Below are 26,316 nucleotides of genomic sequence, written 5' to 3'. Positions count from 1 at the left end.
GATTCCACGAAGCCCGGGCGGGTGATCGAGTTTACTGCCCGGGAAATTGAAAGACGTCGATCGACTTCCTACCTGGCTCAAGAGCCCGCCAAAACTTCTGAAGGGGGCTCACCTGTGGCGGGTGGCAGCCGACGGGCCTCGGTGGGGGCAGAGGTGGACCCAAAATTGCAGCATAAGCCAGGTACTGGCTTGGCCCAGGGTCGCCCTGCTCCGGACGAAGAGGCCCCGGTGAAAGCCCGCCGGAAGGGGAGCCAGGTGGCCAGGTCTGAGCCCGGTCCTGTTACTCCGCCTATACAGGACAGGGCCAAGAAGACAAGTGGCGCCAAACCAGGGTTTGCTGCCCCGCCAGCAGTGGACCCGGTGGGTAAAACTGGCCATCGTCGATCGATGGGGAAGTTGGAGCAACAGTCCTCAGCAACGCTTGCTGGGGAACAAGCGATGAAAACTTCCCAAGGTAGCGGCAAAGGTTCCGGAAAAGAGGCCTCACAGGCCCCTGTGCAGCAGTTCCAGTCGTCAAAAGATGAAAGAAGACGCAGATCCATCAGCCGGGGGCCAGAGATTACATCGAGTGAGAGCAACACAGAGGATATGGACAGCAGTGTGACATTTAAAAGACAAAGAGAAGAAGAAGAGGAAGACATTCAAAGGAAAGCGGCGTGCCGTAGTTCGGACGAGAGCGAGCTCAGGGTCGGGGCATCATCGATCTCAAGCTCCGACCCTCAGAACATCAAGGAGCTGATGACCCCGCAGGCGGGGGATGACGGTACGCAGCTTATTATTGACTTTGATTCTCCAAGCACGGACTCTCCATAAACTATGCCTATCCCTGTAAAAATTGCCTCACTCAATGTGAGGTCCTTAAAGAGCCCTGATCGCAGGGCTGCTTTATTTTCTTATCTAGAGACATGTGACTTTGACCTTTGCCTGCTACAAGAATGTGGAATCCCTAGTAAAATGGACTATAAAGACTTAAAAGAAGACTGGAAGCTGGGCCCATCCATATGGTCCGGTGCAAATGACTGTCGTTCTGTGGGTGTTGGGCTGCTCTGCCGAGGCCAGTCCTTTTCTATTCATACAGTAATTGAGATTGTGCCTGGCAGAGCTCTTTTAATTCATCTATATTTTAATGGACTTTTAATTCGTGTTTTAAATGTGTATGCCCCTCCTGATAAACAGGAGCGGGCAGAACTATTTGAAATTTTACCACTGTTTTGTGTTGGGTCTTCCCCCCTGCTGGTGGGAGGTGATTTTAACTGCATACGTGATGGGGAACACCGGCAGGGTGGGGATATTAATCGTAAAGACCGCACTTCTTACCTGCTTAAAAATTTTATTGATGATTTTAATTTGAAAGATTGCTGGAAGGATCTCTTGCCGGAGGACCCGGGCGCCACATGGTCCAATGGAAGAGTGAGCTCCAGAATCGATTTTATTTTTTCCTCTAGAGCTTTTAAACCCCTGAAATGCACGCTCGAGCAGAATATCTTCTCTGATCATAAGCTCCTCTTGGTGGGCCTGGAGCTAGAGGGGGAGCAAAAAGCAAAAAGGGGCCTCTGGAGATTAAACACCACACTCCTAGAGGACCCTGAGATAAAAGAGGAGTTTGTGCGGACCTACCAATGCTGGCAATCACAAAGAAAACCCCATGAGCCTATGCTGCACTGGTGGGAGGGCACCAAATCTAAAATCAGATTTTTTTTTTTATCAAAGCAGGTAAGAAGAAGGCAAAAATGGAAAAACAGTGGTTTTATGTTCTTAACATGCGTTTAAATGTACTTTTTAAATTGAAAGAAGCTGGTATGGATGTAGAAAATGATATTTTAAACCTTAAAACTGAAATAAAACATGCCATAGAAAAGAAAGGGAAACAAATCATTTTTAACTCACATGTGCAGCACCTGGAGGAGGGCGAGAAATGTTCCCGTTTCTTTTTTAAAAAAGTGATGAATAGGAGGGATATCATCCAAAACCTTGAGGGTGAATCCACTCCAAAAGGCATGTTAGATGCAGTTTTTAACTTCTACCAGCTTCTTTTTAATAAGAAAGATCTTAATCCATCCTTTTTAGAACATGTTCTTAATTCCCTTGATTTTAAGCTAGATGTTTTAGACCAGGAGGTTTTATCCCGTGATCTTAACTTAGATGAACTTTTATTTGTTTTTAAAAGTTTTTCTAGTGGGAAGGCCCCTGGGGAAGATGGTTTACCCATCGAATTTTATTTAGCTTTTTGGGATATTTTAAAGGATGATATGGTTTTATTGTATAAAGAAACTTTTATTGTTAATGAACTTCCCCCTTCCTGGAGGAGGGGGATTGTATCATTACTTTTTAAAAAGGGTGAAAAGGATATGCTAAAAAATTGGCGCCCCATCACACTTTTAAATGTCGATTATAAAGTTTTAGCCAAGTTATTAGCTGTCCGTTTTAAACCTTTTATTCATAAATTAATTCACCCAAATCAGGTTTGTGGGGTACCTGGAAGGTCTATAGCTGAATCCCTAAATATTTTAAGAGATGTTTTATGGTATTTTAAGGATAGAAATCAAACTGTAGCAATTTTATCCTTAGACTTTGAAAAAGCCTTTGATAGGGTCTCCCATGAATACCTGTTTTTAGTTCTTAAAAAGATGGCAGTGCCTGAAACGATTTTAAGCCGAATCATGCTTTTATACCGATCCTGTTTTAGTCAAGTCTCTGTTAATGGCTTTTTAACCAGCGGTGTTCCTCTTTTATCAGGTGTCAAACAGGGCTGCCCCCTGTCCCCACTCCTTTTTATTTGCGCAATCGAACCACTGATGGCCCTCCTCAGAAAAGACCGGGTAGTAAGAGGCGTACCGATACCTGGTGGAGGAGGGACCCATCTAAAGGTGTTGGGGTACATGGATGATGTCACCATACTGTGCCCGGACTCTCCATCCATGAGGGGGGCATTGAGGAACACCAGCTATTTCTGCGAGGTCTCTGGTTTTAAGCTAAACACAGATAAATGTGACTGTTTTTATATTGGCTCCTGGGATTCATCCATCACCCCAGGAGTTACAATGCAACAGGATCAAATTAAAGTTTTAGGTATTGTTTTTAACCAGGTCAATGATGGGAGCCCTAACTGGGATTCAGCTATAGCTAAGATGGAGAAGAAGATTTTAATGTGGAATCTTAGAAACCTTACCATGGAGGGGAAGATTTTAATAATAAAGATGGTTTTACTCCCTATTATGCTATACATTGCCATGGTATTTCCTCCATCTATTTTATACATTAAAAAAGTAACTAGAATTGTTTTTACTTTTTTATGGGGTTCAAAAATGGAGAAATTAAAGCGTGATTTTATGTACAAAAGTAAAGATAATGGCGGGAAAGATGTTCCTAACCTTTTTACTTTCTTTTACATAAAGTATTTCTGTTTCTGTTTTAAAATTATTAAATCCGATGGCATTTTTAGCTGCTTTTTAAGGTACGCTGCGGGCATGGTTTTTAAAAGATGGTTGCGCATCCCTCTGAACGCTCCGGTGCTTCTGTGTCCCCCAAAACATTATGTGGTGTTGGAAAAGACAGTCAGGCTCCTAGGTCTCCAAGATTTGGAGCCTGACATACTGGGGGACCAGAGAAAGGTATCAAAGGTCCTCAGGCGGAGTGAGGTTACCCTGGCAGTGTCCAATTTCACACAGGCAAGATCCAAAAAGGTATGGCGGAACGTGTACGGGAAGTTTCTGGCGAATGTACACAGGGATCTTGCCTGGGCAATCGTCCACCAGTGCCTCCCTACTCGTGAGTTCCAGCACAGGCGAGGACTGGTGGCGAGAGCCAAGTGCCCGAGAGATGGCTGCGGAGTGGACGAAACGGTGCTGCACATATTTTGGAACTGCCCTTTTGCACGGGAGCTTTGGAGGAAGGTAGGCCCACTTTTGAAGTGGGCCTGCGGCCTAAAAGATTTTAATCACGAATGTGTCTTTTACGGTCTTTTTAACTGCCCCAATTTTAAACAGCAGATGATCTGCTGGATGATTATTAATTGTTTTAAAAATGCCATCTGGAAAGTTAGGAACATCTTACTTTTTAAACATGATTTTATTGATGTTAAAAACTGTATAAAGCTGGCCCTGAGTGAGATGTACATCTATTACCTAAGAGACAAGAAACAGTTGGGGGCCAGCGAGGCAGCATCCATGTGGTGTCTGCCTCTATGGAACGAAATAACAATATAATCAGTTTTTATGACATTTGTATAATGTTTTATCCTGCCATTTTTATTTTTTCTCCTTTTATTACTGGTTTTATTATTTGTATTTTAAAACTTTTGTGAACCTTTTATTATTTTGCATTTTAAATTTTGTATGGTTTCTTATTTATTCAATAAAATTTTGTTGAAACCTTATCTGTTCTTATCAGTTTAATATCTGATACGTCCCCTATCTGGGGACCATATATTAAATGGATTTTTGAGAACGGGGGCCGATTTCGAAGCTTGCTTCCGTCGCCCTATGCATTGACCCGATATGGCAGTATCTTCGGGTACAGTGCACCACCCCCTTACAGGGTTAAAAAGAAAGATTCCTACTTTCATTGCTACCTGCTTGCTGGCTAGCCAGCTAGCCAGCCCTGTGGGCCTTGCTGCTGCTGCAGCCAAAAAACAAAAGGTGGTGCTGCTGCTGCTTCTGCTGCTTCTGCTTCTGCTTGTGTCTGGCCGCTGTTGGAGCGTCCAGGCACAGGACTTCTGCTGCTGCTGACTAAATGGCCTCCTTAATTGGATCATTTGAGTAGCCAGCACACCTGTGCAGGTAGGGCATGACATGATAGGCAGCTGCCTTGATAGCGGGTGGGTGCTGAATGTTCCTAATTGACAAAATAAGATTAATGCTTATGAAGAAATATAAAATCTCATCCCTTCCCCAATATCGCGCCACACCCCTACCCCTTAATTCCCTGGTTGAACTTGATGGACATATGTCTTTTTTCGACCGTACTAACTATGTAACTATGTAACATAACATGGGGGGGGGGGGGTCTCCTGGCTGTTCACACAGGTGTGTCATTGCTGTACATTGACCATGCATTGCTTCTGTGGTATTGCAAAGGCAAAGACAAATGCTTCCAGCCATCCATTGCACTAATGGATTGGTCATCAGCTGGCTGTCTATGTCCCGCATCAATATAGACCAAAGTACAGAGGGTTAGGCTATGCTATTGTGCACCTACCTGATGCATCAGAAGGTGCGAGGCCCTTGCTAAATTCTGTGCACAGACTTTGAGATCTATACTTTAGACTGTATCTAAACCTGCTCCAACATGGACTGACATTCTGGCCTACTTTCAGCCGATGCGACTTGTCTGTCGCTGAACAGTCGCTTTTTATGTATTCAGCACCTATGTATAATGTTGTAAAAATGCTCTAGAAGCTAAAGTCGCAGAAATGTCACACATATTTGGCCTGCAACTTTCTGTGCGACAAATTCAGACAGGAAAAATCAGTATAAATCCTTAGAAAATTATCCCCCAGTGTCTCCATCTGCTGGCGGTATTGAATAAGCATTGCTGCACTGATGGGGTATGCATTAGACGAAAAAAAAGAAGAAAAAGAAGAATAATACGCCCAGAAAAGAGGCGAAAAGGAGAAAAACGTAAAAAAACGTGAAAAAAAAGTAAGAGGAAGAGAAGGGAAAAAAAGGTGGAAATGGGTTTAAAAGTGATTTCGGCGGAGAAATATATATATATATATATATATATATATATATATATATATATATACGCGCACACACACACATATATATAAACGTATTCTCCGTTGAGATATTGCAGCCGCTGCTGTGTCCAGGCCCAGGAGCCTTAGCACTGTGCTGTGATGTCACTCAATACCACTGACATCACTAGGTGTAAACAACATCTCTCCTTTGCTGTGTATGTGACTATGGAGCTGTTTGGTGATGTCGTCTATTATGGCCTTCATAGAAGCAACAGGAGATTGTTGCATCCATCTAGAACCCTCAGAACTACAGTGCTATGATGTCACTCACTTCCACAGGCCTTGCAGAGTGTAAACAACAACAACCCAGCTTTGTTGTGTATGTAACCATAGGGATTTGTGATGTCACCTAGAACCTTCACAGCAGCGACAGCTTTATGAGGAGCATCAGCACTGCTCTGCCTGAGCAGAACCATCACCGCCATAGGTTGTCAAATAACCCGGGTTTAACCCACACAGGTAAGTCCAATGGGGTGCAGGCATGTCCTCTATGCTTACAGCTTCCCGTGGGTGTTGGTTTGATACCGTTTGGGGACAGCCAAGGAGGCATCTGCAGGCAACAAAGGTAGGTGTGTGCTTGTGTGTGTGTTTCCTATGCAGATCCTAAGCCCAGTGTCACATGCAAGTAGGAGGAGTAAGAAGGGTTCCTGGCAAATCCGGGTTATGGATTGCATTTAAAAAGGCCCCGTGGGAGTGCAATGGGCCCCTGTCTTGCTGCTTAGCAATAATGGTATGGGTTTAGGTTCTGCTGTGTGTACTGGTGGTTGACTGCCCCCCAGCCCAGAGTGTGCATGGAAAATTGTCTGGCAGCCTCCCTGACAGCAAGCAGTGATAGTGCCCATGAAGGGCACCTTGTTGGGCCCGCCCCTTTCACGGTTATCGCTTCTCGGCCTTTTGGCTAAGATCAAGTGTAGTATCTGTTCTTATCAGTTTAATATCTGATACGTCCCCTATCTGGGGACCATATATTAAATGGATTTTTGAGAACGGGGGCCGATTTCGAAGCTTGCTTCCGTCGCCCTATGCATTGACCCGATATGGCAGTATCTTCGGGTACAGTGCACCACCCCCTTACAGGGTTAAAAAGAAAGATTCCTACTTTCATTGCTACCTGCTTGCTGGCTAGCCAGCTAGCCAGCCCTGTGGGCCTTGCTGCTGCTGCAGCCAAAAAACAAAAGGTGGTGCTGCTGCTGCTTCTGCTGCTTCTGCTTCTGCTTGTGTCTGGCCGCTGTTGGAGCGTCCAGGCACAGGACTTCTGCTGCTGCTGACTAAATGGCCTCCTTAATTGGATCATTTGAGTAGCCAGCACACCTGTGCAGGTAGGGCATGACATGATAGGCAGCTGCCTTGATAGCGGGTGGGTGCTGAATGTTCCTAATTGACAAAATAAGATTAATGCTTATGAAGAAATATAAAATCTCATCCCTTCCCCAATATCGCGCCACACCCCTACCCCTTAATTCCCTGGTTGAACTTGATGGACATATGTCTTTTTTCGACCGTACTAACTATGTAACTATGTAACATAACATGGGGGGGGGGGGGGGGGTCTCCTGGCTGTTCACACAGGTGTGTCATTGCTGTACATTGACCATGCATTGCTTCTGTGGTATTGCAAAGGCAAAGACAAATGCTTCCAGCCATCCATTGCACTAATGGATTGGTCATCAGCTGGCTGTCTATGTCCCGCATCAATATAGACCAAAGTACAGAGGGTTAGGCTATGCTATTGTGCACCTACCTGATGCATCAGAAGGTGCGAGGCCCTTGCTAAATTCTGTGCACAGACTTTGAGATCTATACTTTAGACTGTATCTAAACCTGCTCCAACATGGACTGACATTCTGGCCTACTTTCAGCCGATGCGACTTGTCTGTCGCTGAACAGTCGCTTTTTATGTATTCAGCACCTATGTATAATGTTGTAAAAATGCTCTAGAAGCTAAAGTCGCAGAAATGTCACACATATTTGGCCTGCAACTTTCTGTGCGACAAATTCAGACAGGAAAAATCAGTATAAATCCTTAGAAAATTATCCCCCAGTGTCTCCATCTGCTGGCGGTATTGAATAAGCATTGCTGCACTGATGGGGTATGCATTAGACGAAAAAAAAGAAGAAAAAGAAGAATAATACGCCCAGAAAAGAGGCGAAAAGGAGAAAAACGTAAAAAAACGTGAAAAAAAAGTAAGAGGAAGAGAAGGGAAAAAAAGGTGGAAATGGGTTTAAAAGTGATTTCGGCGGAGAAATATATATATATATATATATATATATATATATATATACGCGCACACACACACATATATATAAACGTATTCTCCGTTGAGATATTGCAGCCGCTGCTGTGTCCAGGCCCAGGAGCCTTAGCACTGTGCTGTGATGTCACTCAATACCACTGACATCACTAGGTGTAAACAACATCTCTCCTTTGCTGTGTATGTGACTATGGAGCTGTTTGGTGATGTCGTCTATTATGGCCTTCATAGAAGCAACAGGAGATTGTTGCATCCATCTAGAACCCTCAGAACTACAGTGCTATGATGTCACTCACTTCCACAGGCCTTGCAGAGTGTAAACAACAACAACCCAGCTTTGTTGTGTATGTAACCATAGGGATTTGTGATGTCACCTAGAACCTTCACAGCAGCGACAGCTTTATGAGGAGCATCAGCACTGCTCTGCCTGAGCAGAACCATCACCGCCATAGGTTGTCAAATAACCCGGGTTTAACCCACACAGGTAAGTCCAATGGGGTGCAGGCATGTCCTCTATGCTTACAGCTTCCCGTGGGTGTTGGTTTGATACCGTTTGGGGACAGCCAAGGAGGCATCTGCAGGCAACAAAGGTAGGTGTGTGCTTGTGTGTGTGTTTCCTATGCAGATCCTAAGCCCAGTGTCACATGCAAGTAGGAGGAGTAAGAAGGGTTCCTGGCAAATCCGGGTTATGGATTGCATTTAAAAAGGCCCCGTGGGAGTGCAATGGGCCCCTGTCTTGCTGCTTAGCAATAATGGTATGGGTTTAGGTTCTGCTGTGTGTACTGGTGGTTGACTGCCCCCCAGCCCAGAGTGTGCATGGAAAATTGTCTGGCAGCCTCCCTGACAGCAAGCAGTGATAGTGCCCATGAAGGGCACCTTGTTGGGCCCGCCCCTTTCACGGTTATCGCTTCTCGGCCTTTTGGCTAAGATCAAGTGTAGTATCTGTTCTTATCAGTTTAATATCTGATACGTCCCCTATCTGGGGACCATATATTAAATGGATTTTTGAGAACGGGGGCCGATTTCGAAGCTTGCTTCCGTCGCCCTATGCATTGACCCGATATGGCAGTATCTTCGGGTACAGTGCACCACCCCCTTACAGGGTTAAAAAGAAAGATTCCTACTTTCATTGCTACCTGCTTGCTGGCTAGCCAGCTAGCCAGCCCTGTGGGCCTTGCTGCTGCTGCAGCCAAAAAACAAAAGGTGGTGCTGCTGCTGCTTTTGCTGCTTCTGCTTCTGCTTGTGTCTGGCCGCTGTTGGAGCGTCCAGGCACAGGACTTCTGCTGCTGCGGACTAAATGGCCTCCTTAATTGGATCATTTGAGTAGCCAGCACACCTGTGCAGGTAGGGCATGACATGATAGGCAGCTGCCTTGATAGCGGGTGGGTGCTGAATGTTCCTAATTGACAAAATAAGATTAATGCTTATGAAGAAATATAAAATCTCATCCCTTCCCCAATATCGCGCCACACCCCTACCCCTTAATTCCCTGGTTGAACTTGATGGACATATGTCTTTTTTCGACCGTACTAACTATGTAACTATGTAACATAACATGGGGGGGGGGGGGGTCTCCTGGCTGTTCACACAGGTGTGTCATTGCTGTACATTGACCATGCATTGCTTCTGTGGTATTGCAAAGGCAAAGACAAATGCTTCCAGCCATCCATTGCACTAATGGATTGGTCATCAGCTGGCTGTCTATGTCCCGCATCAATATAGACCAAAGTACAGAGGGTTAGGCTATGCTATTGTGCACCTACCTGATGCATCAGAAGGTGCGAGGCCCTTGCTAAATTCTGTGCACAGACTTTGAGATCTATACTTTAGACTGTATCTAAACCTGCTCCAACATGGACTGACATTCTGGCCTACTTTCAGCCGATGCGACTTGTCTGTCGCTGAACAGTCGCTTTTTATGTATTCAGCACCTATGTATAATGTTGTAAAAATGCTCTAGAAGCTAAAGTCGCAGAAATGTCACACATATTTGGCCTGCAACTTTCTGTGCGACAAATTCAGACAGGAAAAATCAGTATAAATCCTTAGAAAATTATCCCCCAGTGTCTCCATCTGCTGGCGGTATTGAATAAGCATTGCTGCACTGATGGGGTATGCATTAGACGAAAAAAAAGAAGAAAAAGAAGAATAATACGCCCAGAAAAGAGGCGAAAACGAGAAAAACGTAAAAAAACGTGAAAAAAAAGTAAGAGGAAGAGAAGGGAAAAAAAGGTGGAAATGGGTTTAAAAGTGATTTCGGCGGAGAAATATATATATATATATATATATATATATATATATATATATATACGCGCACACACACACATATATATAAACGTATTCTCCGTTGAGATATTGCAGCCGCTGCTGTGTCCAGGCCCAGGAGCCTTAGCACTGTGCTGTGATGTCACTCAATACCACTGACATCACTAGGTGTAAACAACATCTCTCCTTTGCTGTGTATGTGACTATGGAGCTGTTTGGTGATGTCGTCTATTATGGCCTTCATAGAAGCAACAGGAGATTGTTGCATCCATCTAGAACCCTCAGAACTACAGTGCTATGATGTCACTCACTTCCACAGGCCTTGCAGAGTGTAAACAACAACAACCCAGCTTTGTTGTGTATGTAACCATAGGGATTTGTGATGTCACCTAGAACCTTCACAGCAGCGACAGCTTTATGAGGAGCATCAGCACTGCTCTGCCTGAGCAGAACCATCACCGCCATAGGTTGTCAAATAACCCGGGTTTAACCCACACAGGTAAGTCCAATGGGGTGCAGGCATGTCCTCTATGCTTACAGCTTCCCGTGGGTGTTGGTTTGATACCGTTTGGGGACAGCCAAGGAGGCATCTGCAGGCAACAAAGGTAGGTGTGTGCTTGTGTGTGTGTTTCCTATGCAGATCCTAAGCCCAGTGTCACATGCAAGTAGGAGAAGTAAGAAGGGTTCCTGGCAAATCCGGGTTATGGATTGCATTTAAAAAGGCCCCGTGGGAGTGCAATGGGCCCCTGTCTTGCTGCTTAGCAATAATGGTATGGGTTTAGGTTCTGCTGTGTGTACTGGTGGTTGACTGCCCCCCAGCCCAGAGTGTGCATGGAAAATTGTCTGGCAGCCTCCCTGACAGCAAGCAGTGATAGTGCCCATGAAGGGCACCTTGTTGGGCCCGCCCCTTTCACGGTTATCGCTTCTCGGCCTTTTGGCTAAGATCAAGTGTAGTATCTGTTCTTATCAGTTTAATATCTGATACGTCCCCTATCTGGGGACCATATATTAAATGGATTTTTGAGAACGGGGGCCGATTTCGAAGCTTGCTTCCGTCGCCCTATGCATTGACCCGATATGGCAGTATCTTCGGGTACAGTGCACCACCCCCTTACAGGGTTAAAAAGAAAGATTCCTACTTTCATTGCTACCTGCTTGCTGGCTAGCCAGCTAGCCAGCCCTGTGGGCCTTGCTGCTGCTGCAGCCAAAAAACAAAAGGTGGTGCTGCTGCTGCTTCTGCTGCTTCTGCTTCTGCTTGTGTCTGGCCGCTGTTGGAGCGTCCAGGCACAGGACTTCTGCTGCTGCTGACTAAATGGCCTCCTTAATTGGATCATTTGAGTAGCCAGCACACCTGTGCAGGTAGGGCATGACATGATAGGCAGCTGCCTTGATAGCGGGTGGGTGCTGAATGTTCCTAATTGACAAAATAAGATTAATGCTTATGAAGAAATATAAAATCTCATCCCTTCCCCAATATCGCGCCACACCCCTACCCCTTAATTCCCTGGTTGAACTTGATGGACATATGTCTTTTTTCGACCGTACTAACTATGTAACTATGTAACATAACATGGGGGGGGGGGGGGGGTCTCCTGGCTGTTCACACAGGTGTGTCATTGCTGTACATTGACCATGCATTGCTTCTGTGGTATTGCAAAGGCAAAGACAAATGCTTCCAGCCATCCATTGCACTAATGGATTGGTCATCAGCTGGCTGTCTATGTCCCGCATCAATATAGACCAAAGTACAGAGGGTTAGGCTATGCTATTGTGCACCTACCTGATGCATCAGAAGGTGCGAGGCCCTTGCTAAATTCTGTGCACAGACTTTGAGATCTATACTTTAGACTGTATCTAAACCTGCTCCAACATGGACTGACATTCTGGCCTACTTTCAGCCGATGCGACTTGTCTGTCGCTGAACAGTCGCTTTTTATGTATTCAGCACCTATGTATAATGTTGTAAAAATGCTCTAGAAGCTAAAGTCGCAGAAATGTCACACATATTTGGCCTGCAACTTTCTGTGCGACAAATTCAGACAGGAAAAATCAGTATAAATCCTTAGAAAATTATCCCCCAGTGTCTCCATCTGCTGGCGGTATTGAATAAGCATTGCTGCACTGATGGGGTATGCATTAGACGAAAAAAAAGAAGAAAAAGAAGAATAGAAGAATAATACGCCCAGAAAAGAGGCGAAAAGGAGAAAAACGTAAAAAAACGTGAAAAAAAAGTAAGAGGAAGAGAAGGGAAAAAAAGGTGGAAATGGGTTTAAAAGTGATTTCGGCGGAGAAATATATATATATATATATATATATATATATATATATATATATATATATACGCGCACACACACACATATATATAAACGTATTCTCCGTTGAGATATTGCAGCCGCTGCTGTGTCCAGGCCCAGGAGCCTTAGCACTGTGCTGTGATGTCACTCAATACCACTGACATCACTAGGTGTAAACAACATCTCTCCTTTGCTGTGTATGTGACTATGGAGCTGTTTGGTGATGTCGTCTATTATGGCCTTCATAGAAGCAACAGGAGATTGTTGCATCCATCTAGAACCCTCAGAACTACAGTGCTATGATGTCACTCACTTCCACAGGCCTTGCAGAGTGTAAACAACAACAACCCAGCTTTGTTGTGTATGTAACCATAGGGATTTGTGATGTCACCTAGAACCTTCACAGCAGCGACAGCTTTATGAGGAGCATCAGCACTGCTCTGCCTGAGCAGAACCATCACCGCCATAGGTTGTCAAATAACCCGGGTTTAACCCACACAGGTAAGTCCAATGGGGTGCAGGCATGTCCTCTATGCTTACAGCTTCTTGTGGGTGTTGGTTTGATACCGTTTGGGGACAGCCAAGGAGGCATCTGCAGGCAACAAAGGTAGGTGTGTGCTTGTGTGTGTGTTTCCTATGCAGATCCTAAGCCCAGTGTCACATGCAAGTAGGAGAAGTAAGAAGGGTTCCTGGCAAATCCGGGTTATGGATTGCATTTAAAAAGGCCCCGTGGGAGTGCAATGGGCCCCTGTCTTGCTGCTTAGCAATAATGGTATGGGTTTAGGTTCTGCTGTGTGTACTGGTGGTTGACTGCCCCCCAGCCCAGAGTGTGCATGGAAAATTGTCTGGCAGCCTCCCTGACAGCAAGCAGTGATAGTGCCCATGAAGGGCACCTTGTTGGGCCCGCCCCTTTCACGGTTATCGCTTCTCGGCCTTTTGGCTAAGATCAAGTGTAGTATCTGTTCTTATCAGTTTAATATCTGATACGTCCCCTATCTGGGGACCATATATTAAATGGATTTTTGAGAACGGGGGCCGATTTCGAAGCTTGCTTCCGTCGCCCTATGCATTGACCCGATATGGCAGTATCTTCGGGTACAGTGCACCACCCCCTTACAGGGTTAAAAAGAAAGATTCCTACTTTCATTGCTGGCTAGCCAGCTAGCCAGCCCTGTGGGCCTTGCTGCTGCTGCAGCCAAAAAACAAAAGGTGGTGCTGCTGCTGCTTCTGCTGCTTCTGCTTCTGCTTGTGTCTGGCCGCTGTTGGAGCGTCCAGGCACAGGACTTCTGCTGCTGCTGACTAAATGGCCTCCTTAATTGGATCATTTGAGTAGCCAGCACACCTGTGCAGGTAGGGCATGACATGATAGGCAGCTGCCTTGATAGCGGGTGGGTGCTGAATGTTCCTAATTGACAAAATAAGATTAATGCTTATGAAGAAATATAAAATCTCATCCCTTCCCCAATATCGCGCCACACCCCTACCCCTTAATTCCCTGGTTGAACTTGATGGACATATGTCTTTTTTCGACCGTACTAACTATGTAACTATGTAACATAACATGGGGGGGGGGGGTCTCCTGGCTGTTCACACAGGTGTGTCATTGCTGTACATTGACCATGCATTGCTTCTGTGGTATTGCAAAGGCAAAGACAAATGCTTCCAGCCATCCATTGCACTAATGGATTGGTCATCAGCTGGCTGTCTATGTCCCGCATCAATATAGACCAAAGTACAGAGGGTTAGGCTATGCTATTGTGCACCTACCTGATGCATCAGAAGGTGCGAGGCCCTTGCTAAATTCTGTGCACAGACTTTGAGATCTATACTTTAGACTGTATCTAAACCTGCTCCAACATGGACTGACATTCTGGCCTACTTTCAGCCGATGCGACTTGTCTGTCGCTGAACAGTCGCTTTTTATGTATTCAGCACCTATGTATAATGTTGTAAAAATGCTCTAGAAGCTAAAGTCGCAGAAATGTCACACATATTTGGCCTGCAACTTTCTGTGCGACAAATTCAGACAGGAAAAATCAGTATAAATCCTTAGAAAATTATCCCCCAGTGTCTCCATCTGCTGGCGGTATTGAATAAGCATTGCTGCACTGATGGGGTATGCATTAGACGAAAAAAAAGAAGAAAAAGAAGAATAATACGCCCAGAAAAGAGGCGAAAAGGAGAAAAACGTAAAAAAACGTGAAAAAAAAGTAAGAGGAAGAGAAGGGAAAAAAAGGTGGAAATGGGTTTAAAAGTGATTTCGGCGAAGAAATATATATATATATATATATATATATATATATATATATATATATATATATACGTGCACACACACACATATATATAAACGTATTCTCCGTTGAGATATTGCAGCCGCTGCTGTGTCCAGGCCCAGGAGCCTTAGCACTGTGCTGTGATGTCACTCAATACCACTGACATCACTAGGTGTAAACAACATCTCTCCTTTGCTGTGTATGTGACTATGGAGCTGTTTGGTGATGTCGTCTATTATGGCCTTCATAGAAGCAACAGGAGATTGTTGCATCCATCTAGAACCCTCAGAACTACAGTGCTATGATGTCACTCACTTCCACAGGCCTTGCAGAGTGTAAACAACAACAACCCAGCTTTGTTGTGTATGTAACCATAGGGATTTGTGATGTCACCTAGAACCTTCACAGCAGCGACAGCTTTATGAGGAGCATCAGCACTGCTCTGCCTGAGCAGAACCATCACCGCCATAGGTTGTCAAATAACCCGGGTTTAACCCACACAGGTAAGTCCAATGGGGTGCAGGCATGTCCTCTATGCTTACAGCTTCCCGTGGGTGTTGGTTTGATACCGTTTGGGGACAGCCAAGGAGGCATCTGCAGGCAACAAAGGTAGGTGTGTGCTTGTGTGTGTGTTTCCTATGCAGATCCTAAGCCCAGTGTCACATGCAAGTAGGAGGAGTAAGAAGGGTTCCTGGCAAATCCGGGTTATGGATTGCATTTAAAAAGGCCCCGTGGGAGTGCAATGGGCCCCTGTCTTGCTGCTTAGCAATAATGGTATGGGTTTAGGTTCTGCTGTGTGTACTGGTGGTTGACTGCCCCCCAGCCCAGAGTGTGCATGGAAAATTGTCTGGCAGCCTCCCTGACAGCAAGCAGTGATAGTGCCCATGAAGGGCACCTTGTTGGGCCCGCCCCTTTCACGGTTATCGCTTCTCGGCCTTTTGGCTAAGATCAAGTGTAGTATCTGTTCTTATCAGTTTAATATCTGATACGTCCCCTATCTGGGGACCATATATTAAATGGATTTTTGAGAACGGGGGCCGATTTCGAAGCTTGCTTCCGTCGCCCTATGCATTGACCCGATATGGCAGTATCTTCGGGTACAGTGCACCACCCCCTTACAGGGTTAAAAAGAAAGATTCCTACTTTCATTGCTACCTGCTTGCTGGCTAGCCAGCTAGCCAGCCCTGTGGGCCTTGCTGCTGCTGCAGCCAAAAAACAAAAGGTGGTGCTGCTGCTGCTTCTGCTGCTTCTGCTTCTGCTTGTGTCTGGCCGCTGTTGGAGCGTCCAGGCACAGGACTTCTGCTGCTGCTGACTAAATGGCCTCCTTAATTGGATCATTTGAGTAGCCAGCACACCTGTGCAGGTAGGGCATGACATGATAGGCAGCTGCCTTGATAGCGGGTGGGTGCTGAATGTTCCTAATTGACAAAATAAGATTAATGCTTATGAAGAAATATAAAATCTCATCCCTTCCCCAATATCGCACCACACCCCTACCCCTTAATTCCCTGGTTGAACTTGATGGACATATGTCTTTTTTCGACCGTACTAACTATGTAACATAACATGGGGGGGGGGGTCTCCTGGCTGTTCACACAGGTGTGTCATTGCTGTACATTGACCATGCATTGCTTCTGTGGTATTGCAAAGGCAAAGACAAATGCTTCCAGCCATCCATTGCACTAATGGATTGGTCATCAGCTGGCTGTCTATGTCCCGCATCAATATAGACCAAAGTACAGAGGGTTAGGCTATGCTATTGTGCACCTACCTGATGCATCAGAAGGTGCGAGGCCCTTGCTAAATTCTGTGCACAGACTTTGAGATCTATACTTTAGACTGTATCTAAACCTGCTCCAACATGGACTGACATTCTGGCCTACTTTCAGCCGATGCGACTTGTCTGTCGCTGAACAGTCGCTTTTTATGTATTCAGCACCTATGTATAATGTTGTAAAAATGCTCTAGAAGCTAAAGTCGCAGAAATGTCACACATATTTGGCCTGCAACTTTCTGTGCGACAAATTCAGACAGGAAAAATCAGTATAAATCCTTAGAAAATTATCCCCCAGTGTCTCCATCTGCTGGCGGTATTGAATAAGCATTGCTGCACTGATGGGGTATGCATTAGACGAAAAAAAAGAAGAAAAAGAAGAATAATACGCCCAGAAAAGAGGCGAAAAGGAGAAAAACGTAAAAAAACGTGAAAAAAAAGTAAGAGGAAGAGAAGGGAAAAAAAGGTGGAAATGGGTTTAAAAGTGATTTCGGCGGAGAAATATATATATATATATATATATATATATATATATATATATATACGCGCACACACACACATATATATAAACGTATTCTCCGTTGAGATATTGCAGCCGCTGCTGTGTCCAGGCCCAGGAGCCTTAGCACTGTGCTGTGATGTCACTCAATACCACTGACATCACTAGGTGTAAACAACATCTCTCCTTTGCTGTGTATGTGACTATGGAGCTGTTTGGTGATGTCGTCTATTATGGCCTTCATAGAAGCAACAGGAGATTGTTGCATCCATCTAGAACCCTCAGAACTACAGTGCTATGATGTCACTCACTTCCACAGGCCTTGCAGAGTGTAAACAACAACAACCCAGCTTTGTTGTGTATGTAACCATAGGGATTTGTGATGTCACCTAGAACCTTCACAGCAGCGACAGCTTTATGAGGAGCATCAGCACTGCTCTGCCTGAGCAGAACCATCACCGCCATAGGTTGTCAAATAACCCGGGTTTAACCCACACAGGTAAGTCCAATGGGGTGCAGGCATGTCCTCTATGCTTACAGCTTCCCGTGGGTGTTGGTTTGATACCGTTTGGGGACAGCCAAGGAGGCATCTGCAGGCAACAAAGGTAGGTGTGTGCTTGTGTGTGTGTTTCCTATGCAGATCCTAAGCCCAGTGTCACATGCAAGTAGGAGGAGTAAGAAGGGTTCCTGGCAAATCCGGGTTATGGATTGCATTTAAAAAGGCCCCGTGGGAGTGCAATGGGCCCCTGTCTTGCTGCTTAGCAATAATGGTATGGGTTTAGGTTCTGCTGTGTGTACTGGTGGTTGACTGCCCCCCAGCCCAGAGTGTGCATGGAAAATTGTCTGGCAGCCTCCCTGACAGCAAGCAGTGATAGTGCCCATGAAGGGCACCTTGTTGGGCCCGCCCCTTTCACGGTTATCGCTTCTCGGCCTTTTGGCTAAGATCAAGTGTAGTATCTGTTCTTATCAGTTTAATATCTGATACGTCCCCTATCTGGGGACCATATATTAAATGGATTTTTGAGAACGGGGGACGATTTCGAAGCTTGCTTCCGTCGCCCTATGCATTGACCCGATATGGCAGTATCTTCGGGTACAGTGCACCACCCCCTTACAGGGTTAAAAAGAAAGATTCCTACTTTCATTGCTACCTGCTTGCTGGCTAGCCAGCTAGCCAGCCCTGTGGGCCTTGCTGCTGCTGCAGCCAAAAAACAAAAGGTGGTGCTGCTGCTGCTTCTGCTGCTTCTGCTTCTGCTTGTGTCTGGCCGCTGTTGGAGCGTCCAGGCACAGGACTTCTGCTGCTGCTGACTAAATGGCCTCCTTAATTGGATCATTTGAGTAGCCAGCACACCTGTGCAGGTAGGGCATGACATGATAGGCAGCTGCCTTGATAGCGGGTGGGTGCTGAATGTTCCTAATTGACAAAATAAGATTAATGCTTATGAAGAAATATAAAATCTCATCCCTTCCCCAATATCGCGCCACACCCCTACCCCTTAATTCCCTGGTTGAACTTGATGGACATATGTCTTTTTTCGACCGTACTAACTATGTAACTATGTAACATAACATGGGGGGGGGGGGGGGGTCTCCTGGCTGTTCACACAGGTGTGTCATTGCTGTACATTGACCATGCATTGCTTCTGTGGTATTGCAAAGGCAAAGACAAATGCTTCCAGCCATCCATTGCACTAATGGATTGGTCATCAGCTGGCTGTCTATGTCCCGCATCAATATAGACCAAAGTACAGAGGGTTAGGCTATGCTATTGTGCACCTACCTGATGCATCAGAAGGTGCGAGGCCCTTGCTAAATTCTGTGCACAGACTTTGAGATCTATACTTTAGACTGTATCTAAACCTGCTCCAACATGGACTGACATTCTGGCCTACTTTCAGCCGATGCGACTTGTCTGTCGCTGAACAGTCGCTTTTTATGTATTCAGCACCTATGTATAATGTTGTAAAAATGCTCTAGAAGCTAAAGTCGCAGAAATGTCACACATATTTGGCCTGCAACTTTCTGTGCGACAAATTCAGACAGGAAAAATCAGTATAAATCCTTAGAAAATTATCCCCCAGTGTCTCCATCTGCTGGCGGTATTGAATAAGCATTGCTGCACTGATGGGGTATGCATTAGACGAAAAAAAAGAAGAAAAAGAAGAATAATACGCCCAGAAAAGAGGCGAAAAGGAGAAAAACGTAAAAAAACGTGAAAAAAAAGTAAGAGGAAGAGAAGGGAAAAAAAGGTGGAAATGGGTTTAAAAGTGATTTCGGCGGAGAAATATATATATATATATATATATATATATATATATATATATACGCGCACACACACACATATATATAAACGTATTCTCCGTTGAGATATTGCAGCCGCTGCTGTGTCCAGGCCCAGGAGCCTTAGCACTGTGCTGTGATGTCACTCAATACCACTGACATCACTAGGTGTAAACAACATCTCTCCTTTGCTGTGTATGTGACTATGGAGCTGTTTGGTGATGTCGTCTATTATGGCCTTCATAGAAGCAACAGGAGATTGTTGCATCCATCTAGAACCCTCAGAACTACAGTGCTATGATGTCACTCACTTCCACAGGCCTTGCAGAGTGTAAACAACAACAACCCAGCTTTGTTGTGTATGTAACCATAGGGATTTGTGATGTCACCTAGAACCTTCACAGCAGCGACAGCTTTATGAGGAGCATCAGCACTGCTCTGCCTGAGCAGAACCATCACCGCCATAGGTTGTCAAATAACCCGGGTTTAACCCACACAGGTAAGTCCAATGGGGTGCAGGCATGTCCTCTATGCTTACAGCTTCCCGTGGGTGTTGGTTTGATACCGTTTGGGGACAGCCAAGGAGGCATCTGCAGGCAACAAAGGTAGGTGTGTGCTTGTGTGTGTGTTTCCTATGCAGATCCTAAGCCCAGTGTCACATGCAAGTAGGAGGAGTAAGAAGGGTTCCTGGCAAATCCGGGTTATGGATTGCATTTAAAAAGGCCCCGTGGGAGTGCAATGGGCCCCTGTCTTGCTGCTTAGCAATAATGGTATGGGTTTAGGTTCTGCTGTGTGTACTGGTGGTTGACTGCCCCCCAGCCCAGAGTGTGCATGGAAAATTGTCTGGCAGCCTCCCTGACAGCAAGCAGTGATAGTGCCCATGAAGGGCACCTTGTTGGGCCCGCCCCTTTCACTGTTATCGCTTCTCGGCCTTTTGGCTAAGATCAAGTGTAGTATCTGTTCTTATCAGTTTAATATCTGATACGTCCCCTATCTGGGGACCATATATTAAATGGATTTTTGAGAACGGGGGCCGATTTCGAAGCTTGCTTCCGTCGCCCTATGCATTGACCCGATATGGCAGTATCTTCGGGTACAGTGCACCACCCCCTTACAGGGTTAAAAAGAAAGATTCCTACTTTCATTGCTACCTGCTTGCTGGCTAGCCAGCTAGCCAGCCCTGTGGGCCTTGCTGCTGCTGCAGCCAAAAAACAAAAGGTGGTGCTGCTGCTGCTTCTGCTGCTTCTGCTTCTGCTTGTGTCTGGCCGCTGTTGGAGCGTCCAGGCACAGGACTTCTGCTGCTGCTGACTAAATGGCCTCCTTAATTGGATCATTTGAGTAGCCAGCACACCTGTGCAGGTAGGGCATGACATGATAGGCAGCTGCCTTGATAGCGGGTGGGTGCTGAATGTTCCTAATTGACAAAATAAGATTAATGCTTATGAAGAAATATAAAATCTCATCCCTTCCCCAATATCGCGCCACACCCCTACCCCTTAATTCCCTGGTTGAACTTGATGGACATATGTCTTTTTTCGACCGTACTAACTATGTAACTATGTAACATAACATGGGGGGGGGGGGGTCTCCTGGCTGTTCACACAGGTGTGTCATTGCTGTACATTGACCATGCATTGCTTCTGTGGTATTGCAAAGGCAAAGACAAATGCTTCCAGCCATCCATTGCACTAATGGATTGGTCATCAGCTGGCTGTCTATGTCCCGCATCAATATAGACCAAAGTACAGAGGGTTAGGCTATGCTATTGTGCACCTACCTGATGCATCAGAAGGTGCGAGGCCCTTGCTAAATTCTGTGCACAGACTTTGAGATCTATACTTTAGACTGTATCTAAACCTGCTCCAACATGGACTGACATTCTGGCCTACTTTCAGCCGATGCGACTTGTCTGTCGCTGAACAGTCGCTTTTTATGTATTCAGCACCTATGTATAATGTTGTAAAAATGCTCTAGAAGCTAAAGTCGCAGAAATGTCACACATATTTGGCCTGCAACTTTCTGTGCGACAAATTCAGACAGGAAAAATCAGTATAAATCCTTAGAAAATTATCCCCCAGTGTCTCCATCTGCTGGCGGTATTGAATAAGCATTGCTGCACTGATGGGGTATGCATTAGACGAAAAAAAAGAAGAAAAAGAAGAATAATACGCCCAGAAAAGAGGCGAAAAGGAGAAAAACGTAAAAAAACGTGAAAAAAAAGTAAGAGGAAGAGAAGGGAAAAAAAGGTGGAAATGGGTTTAAAAGTGATTTCGGCGGAGAAATATATATATATATATATATATATATATATATATATACGCGCACACACACACATATATATAAACGTATTCTCCGTTGAGATATTGCAGCCGCTGCTGTGTCCAGGCCCAGGAGCCTTAGCACTGTGCTGTGATGTCACTCAATACCACTGACATCACTAGGTGTAAACAACATCTCTCCTTTGCTGTGTATGTGACTATGGAGCTGTTTGGTGATGTCGTCTATTATGGCCTTCATAGAAGCAACAGGAGATTGTTGCATCCATCTAGAACCCTCAGAACTACAGTGCTATGATGTCACTCACTTCCACAGGCCTTGCAGAGTGTAAACAACAACAACCCAGCTTTGTTGTGTATGTAACCATAGGGATTTGTGATGTCACCTAGAACCTTCACAGCAGCGACAGCTTTATGAGGAGCATCAGCACTGCTCTGCCTGAGCAGAACCATCACCGCCATAGGTTGTCAAATAACCCGGGTTTAACCCACACAGGTAAGTCCAATGGGGTGCAGGCATGTCCTCTATGCTTACAGCTTCCCGTGGGTGTTGGTTTGATACCGTTTGGGGACAGCCAAGGAGGCATCTGCAGGCAACAAAGGTAGGTGTGTGCTTGTGTGTGTGTTTCCTATGCAGATCCTAAGCCCAGTGTCACATGCAAGTAGGAGGAGTAAGAAGGGTTCCTGGCAAATCCGGGTTATGGATTGCATTTAAAAAGGCCCCGTGGGAGTGCAATGGGCCCCTGTCTTGCTGCTTAGCAATAATGGTATGGGTTTAGGTTCTGCTGTGTGTACTGGTGGTTGACTGCCCCCCAGCCCAGAGTGTGCATGGAAAATTGTCTGGCAGCCTCCCTGACAGCAAGCAGTGATAGTGCCCATGAAGGGCACCTTGTTGGGCCCGCCCCTTTCACGGTTATCGCTTCTCGGCCTTTTGGCTAAGATCAAGTGTAGTATCTGTTCTTATCAGTTTAATATCTGATACGTCCCCTATCTGGGGACCATATATTAAATGGATTTTTGAGAACGGGGGCCGATTTCGAAGCTTGCTTCCGTCGCCCTATGCATTGACCCGATATGGCAGTATCTTCGGGTACAGTGCACCACCCCCTTACAGGGTTAAAAAGAAAGATTCCTACTTTCATTGCTACCTGCTTGCTGGCTAGCCAGCTAGCCAGCCCTGTGGGCCTTGCTGCTGCTGCAGCCAAAAAACAAAAGGTGGTGCTGCTGCTGCTTCTGCTGCTTCTGCTTCTGCTTGTGTCTGGCCGCTGTTGGAGCGTCCAGGCACAGGACTTCTGCTGCTGCTGACTAAATGGCCTCCTTAATTGGATCATTTGAGTAGCCAGCACACCTGTGCAGGTAGGGCATGACATGATAGGCAGCTGCCTTGATAGCGGGTGGGTGCTGAATGTTCCTAATTGACAAAATAAGATTAATGCTTATGAAGAAATATAAAATCTCATCCCTTCCCCAATATCGCGCCACACCCCTACCCCTTAATTCCCTGGTTGAACTTGATGGACATATGTCTTTTTTCGACCGTACTAACTATGTAACTATGTAACATAACATGGGGGGGGGGGGGGTCTCCTGGCTGTTCACACAGGTGTGTCATTGCTGTACATTGACCATGCATTGCTTCTGTGGTATTGCAAAGGCAAAGACAAATGCTTCCAGCCATCCATTGCACTAATGGATTGGTCATCAGCTGGCTGTCTATGTCCCGCATCAATATAGACCAAAGTACAGAGGGTTAGGCTATGCTATTGTGCACCTACCTGATGCATCAGAAGGTGCGAGGCCCTTGCTAAATTCTGTGCACAGACTTTGAGATCTATACTTTAGACTGTATCTAAACCTGCTCCAACATGGACTGACATTCTGGCCTACTTTCAGCCGATGCGACTTGTCTGTCGCTGAACAGTCGCTTTTTATGTATTCAGCACCTATGTATAATGTTGTAAAAATGCTCTAGAAGCTAAAGTCGCAGAAATGTCACACATATTTGGCCTGCAACTTTCTGTGCGACAAATTCAGACAGGAAAAATCAGTATAAATCCTTAGAAAATTATCCCCCAGTGTCTCCATCTGCTGGCGGTATTGAATAAGCATTGCTGCACTGATGGGGTATGCATTAGACGAAAAAAAAGAAGAAAAAGAAGAATAATACGCTCAGAAAAGAGGCGAAAAGGAGAAAAACGTAAAAAAACGTGAAAAAAAAGTAAGAGGAAGAGAAGGGAAAAAAAGGTGGAAATGGGTTTAAAAGTGATTTCGGCGGAGAAATATATATATATATATATATATATATATACGCGCACACACACACATATATATAAACGTATTCTCCGTTGAGATATTGCAGCCGCTGCTGTGTCCAGGCCCAGGAGCCTTAGCACTGTGCTGTGATGTCACTCAATACCACTGACATCACTAGGTGTAAACAACATCTCTCCTTTGCTGTGTATGTGACTATGGAGCTGTTTGGTGATGTCGTCTATTATGGCCTTCATAGAAGCAACAGGAGATTGTTGCATCCATCTAGAACCCTCAGAACTACAGTGCTATGATGTCACTCACTTCCACAGGCCTTGCAGAGTGTAAACAACAACAACCCAGCTTTGTTGTGTATGTAACCATAGGGATTTGTGATGTCACCTAGAACCTTCACAGCAGCGACAGCTTTATGAGGAGCATCAGCACTGCTCTGCCTGAGCAGAACCATCACCGCCATAGGTTGTCAAATAACCCGGGTTTAACCCACACAGGTAAGTCCAATGGGGTGCAGGCATGTCCTCTATGCTTACAGCTTCCCGTGGGTGTTGGTTTGATACCGTTTGGGGACAGCCAAGGAGGCATCTGCAGGCAACAAAGGTAGGTGTGTGCTTGTGTGTGTGTTTCCTATGCAGATCCTAAGCCCAGTGTCACATGCAAGTAGGAGGAGTAAGAAGGGTTCCTGGCAAATCCGGGTTATGGATTGCATTTAAAAAGGCCCCGTGGGAGTGCAATGGGCCCCTGTCTTGCTGCTTAGCAATAATGGTATGGGTTTAGGTTCTGCTGTGTGTACTGGTGGTTGACTGCCCCCCAGCCCAGAGTGTGCATGGAAAATTGTCTGGCAGCCTCCCTGACAGCAAGCAGTGATAGTGCCCATGAAGGGCACCTTGTTGGGCCCGCCCCTTTCACGGTTATCGCTTCTCGGCCTTTTGGCTAAGATCAAGTGTAGTATCTGTTCTTATCAGTTTAATATCTGATACGTCCCCTATCTGGGGACCATATATTAAATGGATTTTTGAGAACGGGGGCCGATTTCGAAGCTTGCTTCCGTCGCCCTATGCATTGACCCGATATGGCAGTATCTTCGGGTACAGTGCACCACCCCCTTACAGGGTTAAAAAGAAAGATTCCTACTTTCATTGCTACCTGCTTGCTGGCTAGCCAGCTAGCCAGCCCTGTGGGCCTTGCTGCTGCTGCAGCCAAAAAACAAAAGGTGGTGCTGCTGCTGCTTCTGCTGCTTCTGCTTCTGCTTGTGTCTGGCCGCTGTTGGAGCGTCCAGGCACAGGACTTCTGCTGCTGCTGACTAAATGGCCTCCTTAATTGGATCATTTGAGTAGCCAGCACACCTGTGCAGGTAGGGCATGACATGATAGGCAGCTGCCTTGATAGCGGGTGGGTGCTGAATGTTCCTAATTGACAAAATAAGATTAATGCTTATGAAGAAATATAAAATCTCATCCCTTCCCCAATATCGCGCCACACCCCTACCCCTTAATTCCCTGGTTGAACTTGATGGACATATGTCTTTTTTCGACCGTACTAACTATGTAACTATGTAACATAACATGGGGGGGGGGGGGGGTCTCCTGGCTGTTCACACAGGTGTGTCATTGCTGTACATTGACCATGCATTGCTTCTGTGGTATTGCAAAGGCAAAGACAAATGCTTCCAGCCATCCATTGCACTAATGGATTGGTCATCAGCTGGCTGTCTATGTCCCGCATCAATATAGACCAAAGTACAGAGGGTTAGGCTATGCTATTGTGCACCTACCTGATGCATCAGAAGGTGCGAGGCCCTTGCTAAATTCTGTGCACAGACTTTGAGATCTATACTTTAGACTGTATCTAAACCTGCTCCAACATGGACTGACATTCTGGCCTACTTTCAGCCGATGCGACTTGTCTGTCGCTGAACAGTCGCTTTTTATGTATTCAGCACCTATGTATAATGTTGTAAAAATGCTCTAGAAGCTAAAGTCGCAGAAATGTCACACATATTTGGCCTGCAACTTTCTGTGCGACAAATTCAGACAGGAAAAATCAGTATAAATCCTTAGAAAATTATCCCCCAGTGTCTCCATCTGCTGGCGGTATTGAATAAGCATTGCTGCACTGATGGGGTATGCATTAGACGAAAAAAAAGAAGAAAAAGAAGAATAATACGCCCAGAAAAGAGGCGAAAAGGAGAAAAACGTAAAAAAACGTGAAAAAAAAGTAAGAGGAAGAGAAGGGAAAAAAAGGTGGAAATGGGTTTAAAAGTGATTTCGGCGGAGAAATATATATATATATATATATATATATATATATATATATATATACGCGCACACACACACATATATATAAACGTATTCTCCGTTGAGATATTGCAGCCGCTGCTGTGTCCAGGCCCAGG

The 26,316-nt window shown here is 45.5% G+C and overlaps 10 non-coding genes across 10 annotated transcripts; all 10 read left to right on the top strand.

Moving 5' to 3' along the window:
- Window positions 1–4,342: 4,342 nt before the first annotated feature.
- Window positions 4,343–4,528, top strand: LOC130301812 (U2 spliceosomal RNA). Its single transcript, XR_008852163.1, has one exon. It is a non-coding gene; the product is annotated as a U2 spliceosomal RNA (small nuclear RNA).
- A 2,090-nt stretch (window positions 4,529–6,618) lies between these two features.
- LOC130301782 (U2 spliceosomal RNA) lies at window positions 6,619–6,809 on the top strand. Its single transcript, XR_008852133.1, has one exon. It is a non-coding gene; the product is annotated as a U2 spliceosomal RNA (small nuclear RNA).
- Window positions 6,810–8,895: 2,086 nt separating this feature from the next.
- LOC130301780 (U2 spliceosomal RNA) lies at window positions 8,896–9,086 on the top strand. The gene has a single exon (XR_008852131.1). It is a non-coding gene; the product is annotated as a U2 spliceosomal RNA (small nuclear RNA).
- Window positions 9,087–11,175: 2,089 nt separating this feature from the next.
- On the top strand, window positions 11,176–11,366 carry LOC130301779 (U2 spliceosomal RNA). The gene has a single exon (XR_008852130.1). It is a non-coding gene; the product is annotated as a U2 spliceosomal RNA (small nuclear RNA).
- Window positions 11,367–13,471: 2,105 nt separating this feature from the next.
- On the top strand, window positions 13,472–13,662 carry LOC130301778 (U2 spliceosomal RNA). The gene has a single exon (XR_008852129.1). It is a non-coding gene; the product is annotated as a U2 spliceosomal RNA (small nuclear RNA).
- A 2,084-nt stretch (window positions 13,663–15,746) lies between these two features.
- Window positions 15,747–15,937, top strand: LOC130301777 (U2 spliceosomal RNA). Its single transcript, XR_008852128.1, has one exon. It is a non-coding gene; the product is annotated as a U2 spliceosomal RNA (small nuclear RNA).
- A 2,078-nt stretch (window positions 15,938–18,015) lies between these two features.
- On the top strand, window positions 18,016–18,206 carry LOC130301808 (U2 spliceosomal RNA). The gene has a single exon (XR_008852159.1). It is a non-coding gene; the product is annotated as a U2 spliceosomal RNA (small nuclear RNA).
- Window positions 18,207–20,295: 2,089 nt separating this feature from the next.
- On the top strand, window positions 20,296–20,486 carry LOC130301776 (U2 spliceosomal RNA). The gene has a single exon (XR_008852127.1). It is a non-coding gene; the product is annotated as a U2 spliceosomal RNA (small nuclear RNA).
- A 2,082-nt stretch (window positions 20,487–22,568) lies between these two features.
- LOC130301775 (U2 spliceosomal RNA) lies at window positions 22,569–22,759 on the top strand. The gene has a single exon (XR_008852126.1). It is a non-coding gene; the product is annotated as a U2 spliceosomal RNA (small nuclear RNA).
- Window positions 22,760–24,834: 2,075 nt separating this feature from the next.
- Window positions 24,835–25,025, top strand: LOC130301774 (U2 spliceosomal RNA). Its single transcript, XR_008852125.1, has one exon. It is a non-coding gene; the product is annotated as a U2 spliceosomal RNA (small nuclear RNA).
- The last annotated feature ends 1,291 nt before the right edge of the window (window positions 25,026–26,316 follow it).

This window comes from Hyla sarda, unplaced genomic scaffold, assembly GCF_029499605.1.
Source record: "Hyla sarda isolate aHylSar1 unplaced genomic scaffold, aHylSar1.hap1 scaffold_1136, whole genome shotgun sequence".
NCBI classification, from domain to species: Eukaryota; Metazoa; Chordata; class Amphibia; order Anura; family Hylidae; genus Hyla; species Hyla sarda.
Note: the sequence above shows the minus strand (reverse complement) of the source record. Positions and strands in the feature narration are given on the sequence as shown.